Raw genomic sequence first — 8,978 nt, forward strand, 5'->3', positions numbered from 1 at the left:
TCATGCCCAGATACTTAAAATTTGGTTGGAATTTCCGGATTTCATGAAATTTCACACGTATAGGGGGATTGCGGGGGCGGTAAAATCTATAATTAAAAATAAAGAAGATATTACCTATACATAATTGATTTTTGAGTAATAAATAGGAACGTTTTATTTCTTTCATTGGTGTAGCTATTTCAAATTTATTATTATGAATAGAACATCGTCTGTCGACTCACCCATTTATTAACTATAATATATAGGTAAGATGTAGGTAAGTACCTACCAACCTATAAAATCCATATTTTAATAGAGGTAATGGAATCAGTGGGTATTCAAAATACAACAATACAAGAATGAAAGAGTCAGCGTCCCACGTCACGAAAATATATATAATATATAAATACCTTGAATCACGTGTGTACATGCAGAAGCGTGGAACTTGATCAGAGGAAGTCCATAGATGTAGTTTACCTAGAACGTGTAAATTTGGAAATTTTCTCTTCAAACGACTTCTTATGAATTATTATTATTATTATATATTCTTACTTAATTGGAATCGGTGTGACGCGTTGAAGGTACCGCCGCCCACAAGAGGAACAGCGGCAGACCGGCGAAGTGCAAGTTCAGAAAAAGTGAACGCAAATAAAGACTCTTCCTATAAGCGGAGTATTATTTCCAATCCCTGACCCACTCCCGTGTCAATTGGTGTCAGAAGTGGGATTGGAAAGATGCCATTAGTGCCCAGGAACGAGAAGGGAGTGACCACGCGAGCGGGAGCAGCTGCAGCAGCAGAGGACGAGTCACAACAAGCATCCGGCTCTGGACTCAGTGCGACCGTGTCAGCACCGCAGGCTCCTGCCTAGACATCAGCGCGCTCATGCAGCAGATGGCCGCCATGATGCAAGAGCAGCTGCGGAGCTTGCAAGAGGAACAAGCGCGCCGACAGGAGGAGCAAGCGCGCCGACAGGAAGAGCAAGCGCGCCGACAGAAGGAGCAGCTGCGGGGCTTGCAAGAGGAACAAGCGCGCCGACAGGAAGAGCAAGCGCGCCGACAGGAGGAGCAAGCGCGCCGACAGGAGGAGCAAGCGCGCCGACAGGAGGAGCAAGCGCGCCGACAGGAGGAGCAGCTGCGGGGCTTGCAAGAGGAACAAGCGCTCCGACAGGAGGAGCAAGTGCATCGACAGGAGGAGCAGCTGCGAGCCTTGCAGGAAGAGCAAGCACGTCGACAGGAGGAGCAGCTGCGAGGTCTGCATGAAGGCCTCTCCAAGGAAATTTTATCAGTGGTGCAGAAAAACTCCGCCCGGATTGACGCTGTAGAAAAGGAGATCGCCAGGATTGACACTGTAGAAAAGGAGATCGCCCGGATTGACACTGTGGAAAGGAAGATGGGGGAGATGGAAGCAACTATTCATCAGCTCAATAGGAAGGCCGTGTGTGGGGATCCTTCAGCCAACCCAGGAGTCACCTGCGGAATCACATCGACCAGAAGTTTGAAAGTACCCCCCTACGACGGCAAGTCTTCCTGGGCCGCCTTCAAGCTACAATTAGAGACGGTCAGAAGAACAAGTGGTTGGAGTGACCTAGAAGCACACTCTGCCCTCACACTAGCGCTCCGTGATGAAGCACTTTCCGTATTGGAAGCACTCGGCACTGGGAAGGAGGAAGTAACCTATACGGACCTTCTTAACGCGTTGGAGGCACGTTATGGCGATAAACACCTTGAGCATGTGTATCGGGCGCAGCTTAAGGACCGCAGTCAAAGGGCCAACGAAACTCTGCAGCAGTGGTCCCTCGAAGCTGAGAAGCTAGTGCGTAAAGCATATCAGTCGTCGCCAACTGCAATAGAAGAAATGTTGCTCCAAGTGTTCATCGATGGAATACGGGACGCCGAAGTAAGAGCAGCCGTACGACTGAGTCATCATACTAGCTTGAAGGAAGCGGTGGCACATGCGTTGGAAGTGGAAGCAGTTCGCCACGATTCTCGGGGGTTGAGACTCCGCAAAATTGTACCAGCAGATTCCAGCCGAAGGCAAGCATATAGCCCAGTATGCTATGGGTGTGGGGAGCGAGGACACATTAGGAGCACTTGCCCCAGGCGTGAGAGCATAACGCAAGGTAGGAAGGATGCGGCGGTCTCAACATCACCGCTGGAGCAGCAGGAAAACTAGAAAAGGCCAGGGCAGTGGGGTGGGCGCTGGCTGGTAGAAGCAAAGCCCCAAGGTTCTTCGTTAAGCAGACATGTGACGGAAACACTTTAGTTATAGAGGGAATGATAAATGGAAAATCTTGCCGTTTCACTTTGGATACGGGAGCCTCACGTACAGTCGTTAGCCAAAGAAGACTAGAGAGCATCGGAAGACGACATATGCGAGAAAATGCAAACTTAACACTCACAACAGCTACCGGCCAGCGCATACCAGTCCAGGAAGAGAAGATCGTGGCCGTGAAAATCGGTAATACGTTGTACTGGCAAAAAGTGGTAATCGCAGATATCACAGATGACTGCATCATTGGGTTGGATTTTCTTCGAAATCATCAGTGTACGATTAACATGAAACATGGTGTATTGAAGCATGGAGGTGAAGAAATTCCAATAAAAGGCGGAACTTTTGGGAAAGTGTTGTGCTTACGAGACACTACTTTAAATCCGAGATCGCAGACCCTAGTCCCGGTAGTCCTGCCAAGAGATGACAGAGGAAGACCTTGTAAATGCGCTTTAATAGAAAGAGAGACATCGGACACGAAATGGATCCCAGCCAGGACTGTTGTGGGAAACTCCCAAATTGCGATGGTTCCCGTGTTTAATCCTCATGAGGACAAGCAAATCATTAGGAAAGGAACAGTGATAGGAGGTTGTGAGGAGATAGCTTGGTTAAGAAAGTGTGAAGAAGGGAGGAAGACCGTAGCTGCAAGCCAGGATGTGAACATACAGAAACTTCTGGATGGCTGTAAGGACAATCTTACCAAGCTACAGTTAATAAAAGCGAGAAATTTCCTGCTACGCTACGCCGGGATGTTCTCGAAGAACGACGGGGATATCGGAAAAACTGGTTTGGTGAAACACAAGATCGACACAGGAGACACTGTTCCGATAAGGCAAAAACCAAGACATATTCCGTTTGCACGTGATCAAGAAGTGGAAGACATGATTCGGGATATGAAAGAAAATGGTGTGATAGAACCGTCATCGAGTCCATGGTGTTCTCCAGTGGTTCTGGTGAAGAAGAAGGATGGATCAACTAGATTTTGTGTGGACTATCGGCGTTTGAACGATGTAACTAAGAAAGGCAGTTATCCATTGCCAAGAATCGATGACACATTAAATTAACTTTGTGGCATGACATGGTTCTCTACTCTTGATTTGAAAAGTGGCTACTGGCAAGTCGATCTGGACCCTAAAGACAAGGAGAAGACGGCTTTTTCAACCGGAAAAGGGTTATGGCAGTTCAAAACAATGCCCTTCGGATTATACAACGCCCCAGCTACTTTCGAAAGGTTGATGGAGCATGTGCTGGCAGGTATGTTGGGAGAAACCTGCCTTGTCTACTTGGATGACATAATCATTATGGGACGAAGTTTTGAAGATCATCTTAAGAAGCTCGAAAAAGTCTTCACAAAACTGCAGGGTGCAAACTTGAAGTTGAGTCCAAAGAAATGTTCCTTCTTTCAACGTCAGGTGAATTACTTGGGGCACGTTATCTCGGAGCAAGGCGTTGCGACGGATCCTGCCAAGATAAGTGCTGTCAAAGACTGGCCGACGCCGACAGAAAAGACACATGTGAGAGCATTTCTAGGACTATGCTCTTATTATCGACGCTTTGTGAAAGGGTTTTCCGATGTTGCTAAGCCCTTACATCGACTGACGGAGGAGAAAAGAGCCTTTTCCTGGGATGAAGAATGCGAACAAGCTTTCTTAGAGTTGAAGAAAAGACTATGTGAATCACCTATCCTCGGATATCCTGACACAGAGGGAAGATTCATAGTGGATGCTGATGCTAGCAACACTGGAATTGGTGGAGTACTATCTCAGAAGAGAGGAGATCAAGAAGTTGTAATTGCATACTTTAGCAAATCTTTATCAAAGCCGGAGAGAAACTACTGTGTAACTCGTAGGGAGTTACTGGCCGTGGTGAAAACATTACAACATTTCAAAAAGTACTTGTTGGGTCGCAAATTCCTCGTAAGGACTGATCATGCCGCCTTGAAGTGGTTACTAGAATTCAAGAATCCGGAAGGACAAGTGGCCAGATGGATTGAGCAACTTCAAGAGTATGACTTTGAAATCGAGCATCGAGGAGGAAAAAGTCATGGAAATGCAGATGCGTTATCTAGAAGACCTTGTCCAATGGAATGCAAACATTGCATTCGTCAGGAGGAGAAAGAGAATTTTATGATCCGGCTGATCAGAACAGATTCGATCGACGAGAACTGGAGCAACGATGCAATGAGGAGAGCTCAGGAAAATGATAAGGAACTTCAACCACTTTTACATTGGCTAGCAAGTGGATCACTTAAACCAAAATGGTCTGAAGTGGCTAGACACAGTACGGCTACCAAGAGTCTCTGGGCACAATGGAACAGTTTGGTGATGCATGACGGGTTGCTCTGCCGTAAATGGGAAACCCCGCAAGGAAAGGATTGCCATCTGCAACTGGTCGTTCCCAGGGAGAAGGTGAACGAGATCCTGAGAGCTTATCACGATGGTTCTTCAGGTGGACATTTGGGAATAAGAAGAACTCTCACAAAAATTAAAGAACGATTTTACTGGTTGCATTGCCGTGATGATGTGGAAGACTGGTGCCGAAAATGCAAGAGTTGTGCTGCTGTCAAAGGACCTCAGACCAGAAGCAGAGGAGCTATGAAGTTGTACAATGTTGGGGCTCCGTGGGAAAGAGTAGCTCTGGATATGGCCGGACCGTTCCCAGTCACCAAATCTGGAAACCGTTACATAATGGTGGTGATGGATTATTTCACGAAGTGGCCGGAAGCATTTGCTCTACCGAATCAAGAAGCAATTACCGTTGCGACGAAGCTGGTGAATGAAGTTTTCTGCAGATTCGGTGTGCCTTTGGAGTTGCACAGTGACCAAGGGCGGAACTTCGAATCACAAGTATTTCAAGAAGTTTGCAAGATCTTGGGAATCCATAAGACCAGAACTACGCCATATCATCCACAGTCGGACGGGGTGGTGGAGAGGTTTAACCAAACATTGGAGCGACATCTGGCAAAAGTAGTGGACAGTCATCAGGATAACTGGGATGAGTACATTCCACTGTTTCTTATGTCGTATAGAAGCGCAATACACGAGACGACAACGGTGACTCCTGCGTACGCCAATTTTGGAAGGGAATTGAAATTGCCAGCTGATTTACTCTCAGGCTGTCCACCGGATACTCCGAAAAGTATAACAGAATATGTGGATGAGTTACGGAAAAAGATGTTTGACATCTACGAGGAAATTAGAACAACTGGGCTTAAGGCAAGTGAACGGATGAAGACCCGCTACGATCGAAGAGCTAATATTCCTGGTTTTGAAGAGGGAACCCTGATTTGGTTACACAATCCTGTAAGGCGAAAGGGGAAGTCTCCGAAGCTCCAACCAAGTTGGGAGGGACCATACAAAGTAATCACAAGGATAAATGATGTGACTCTCAGGATCCAGCGTACCCCTCGAAGTCCCCCGAAAATCGTACATGTCGATCGGGTGGCTAAGTACTACGGAAGCAACGATGATCGGGACGATCATGTCTTGGGAGGGGGCAGTGTTGCGTAGCAACCCTTCGAAGTATATGACGAGAGTTGTCAAACTTCATGACATTGTTAATTTCAACAGCTCCGTCAGCATTACTGACCTACGGTCAGCGGAAAAATGTTAACTTTAGACGCTGTAGACCCGGGTTCGATACACCTACCAGTGTATGGATTTTTTTGGGTTTTGTGAAGTTAAAGGAAATTTCTAGTTAGTTCAGGATCAAATTGAACAGAAAAAGGGATGGAAAATGTGTAAGCAGGATAAAAATAGTTAAAAGAATTTTCTAGTACAATTTAAATTTAAAGATGGAATGGGAGAATCATTTTGAAAATAGAACGGATCCGGGGGTATATAAGCAGTACTAAGCGTGGCCTACGGCAGTTCTAGTTCTGACTCGAAAGTGTAAAGAAGAAGAAGAAGAAAAGAAGAAAAAGTGAAAAGTGGAAGTGTTCCAAGAGGAAGAAGATAGAAGAGACTTAGTGTTCGGTGCGGTGTGACGCGTTGAAGGTACCGCCGCCCACAAGAGGAACAGCGGCAGACCGGCGAAGTGCAAGTTCAGAAAAAGTGAACGCAAATAAAGACTCATTCCTATAAGCAGAGTATTATTTCCAATCCCTGACCCACTCCCGTGTCAATATATTTTCAGAAACCGTAATCAAACCTACAGTAAATATTATAAGTTATACAATTTATGTTAGGTATTTGAAATAAATAATAAAAGAATTATTTATTTATTTTATATATTTGAAATAAATACAGAATTACATACACTTAGATTAACGATTGGTCTCCGCTGCACTCCAACTAGATACCGCAGGCGTAGTTGCAAAGTGCGGCAACTATTACTACGCCCAAATGGGCGTACTCGAGCCAGTCTCGAACAATTTGTGACGTTGACGTGTCACATGTTCTGTTAAACATTTCTAATAATTGAAAGTAAAATGCCGGGTTGCGTAGTAAGTACCTAATGTTAAAATAATACTACAAGAAATAAGAAAGACACTCGGATCACATAATATCATCAGTAAGAATTGTGTATTTTATTAATTTCAATGTAAAAAAATAATAGTTAAAAAAAACCAAAAAAGACGCTTTATATAAAATTCAACTAAAAAATAGAAAATAAATTTAAATTGAAAATAGTGTAAAGAAAATATATTTACATAATTGTAAAAAAAGCGTGGGGTGTAGAAGAATTATTATTTTAATAATATCTTAAAAAGCACCCCACGCTTCTTTTACAATAAAATATATTTATTACACTATTTTCAATTTAAATTTATTTTCTATTTTTTAGTTGAATTTTATATAAAGCGTGCTTTTTAGTTTTTTTAACTATTATTTATTTTTCATTTTTTAGTTAAATTTTCTATAAAAGCGTATTTTTAAAACTATTAAGTACTTTAACATCAATTCCTGCCTTATCGACTATAGATGAAAATTATATTAAATTAACAAAAATCATATTTTGCAAATTGAAAAATTTAATAAATTTATCAAATTAGTGTAATGTCATCGGTCCTCGATAAATCTACAAAGTTTGAACGAAATCTAGCCGTTTAAAGTGGGTCAAAATCGCGCCCAAAGAAGTCGGTTACAAACATACAAGTGAAGCTAATATAAATCGTATAATAACACGAAGCGTATACCTATAAGTTACAAATTTGAAGCACGCACACAAGCATCTTTACAAATAGCCAATAGACACTAACACCCATATTCTAAGTCGTAAACTCATGATTTCCTCGACTCGACTCAACCTCACTGAGGGGTTTTCATATTCACAGTTGTAATTTTTGTCCTTACCTCAAACACCTTCCTCACTCGAGGTGAGTTTGAGTCGAGGAACCAACTGTCAAATGTGAGGTTGATCGCCATCTACCTTGAGGAAGTTTATAAGTAATTGTTAGCTACAAAAGACATTATTTCATTTTTTATAATGTCTTTCGAAAGTTTTATTGAATATATGTACGATAGTCCTTACGACTACTTATCGCGACGATATTTACGAGATGCAGAAAATCCGATGGAAATTTATGATGAAAATGAATTTCGAATAAGATTCCGCTTCACCAAAAATATTGTGGCAAGCTTTTTGTTACCCCTGCTCTTCCAAAATACTGGAGACAGCAATCGTGGATTGCCGATTCCACCCGTGATCCAAATGCTAGCAGCCTTACGATTTTACGCAACTGGAAACTTTCAAGTAAGTATAGATCGATAGTAAGATATATATATATAAATAAGTCGATCAGTCGTTTCAAAGATTGTGGCCAATGTATCGAAAGCTTTAGCTTTAAAAATGAGGCGCTTCATTAAATTTCCTGACGTCCCTGAGCGAGCTAATGTGAAGATTCAATTTCATCGTGTTGCTGGATTTCCTGGGGGTATTGGATGCATTGATTGTACCCATATTCCAATAAAAAATCCAAACCGACAAAACGGCGAAGTATGTCGCAATCGTAAAGGTTGGTTTTCAATTAATGTGCAAATAGTATGTGGCCCTCGGATGGAAATATATGATATCGTAGCACGCTGGCCTAGATCTGTCCATGACTCTAGAATATTTAATAATAGCAGGTGTTATATGAGATTTGAAGAAGGGGAAATTGCAGGTTTACTGATTGGTGATAGTGGTTATGCACAGTCACCATACATGTATACACCAGTCCATAATCCACAATCACAACCTGAATTCAAATATAATAGGGCCCATATCAGTACTAGAAATATTATAGAAAGGTTTAATGGTGTATGGAAAAGAAAATTTGCATGTTTGAATAGAAAACTGCAAAATAATCTGTCAAATACATGTAATATTATAGTGGCCTGTGCTGTGCTACATAATATTAGTATTGAGACCAATCAAGAAATGATTGAACCCTTAACCAATCTTGCTGTAGTTCCAGTACCTCACACTGGTGATACAGCACGAGGTAGTGTTATAAGGGCTGCATTTATAGCAAGACATTTTAGTTAACACCTACATCGTATTATGTTTTTATATATACATTTTTTTATATGTTACTTTATTTTTTTAAATGTTACTTTAAGGAAAATTTAAATATTAATCTTTACTATTATTGTTCTATTAATAAGTTTGTTAAATACTGCTCACAACTAAATTTTTGGATGATTTATAAATGAATTAATACTAAGCAATAAAGTTTTTTATTACACAATAGAATTGAAATAAACATATACATACAACCTAATACTAAATTAATTTTCAAAATTTTTAT

General features: G+C 41.9%; 1 pseudogene; it reads left to right on the forward strand.

Moving 5' to 3' along the window:
* The first annotated feature begins 7,438 nt into the window (after window positions 1-7,438).
* Window positions 7,439-8,978, forward strand: LOC126973782 (putative nuclease HARBI1; annotated as a pseudogene).

Source organism: Leptidea sinapis, chromosome 30 (assembly GCF_905404315.1).
Source record: "Leptidea sinapis chromosome 30, ilLepSina1.1, whole genome shotgun sequence".
NCBI lineage: Eukaryota > Metazoa > Arthropoda > Insecta > Lepidoptera > Pieridae > Leptidea > Leptidea sinapis.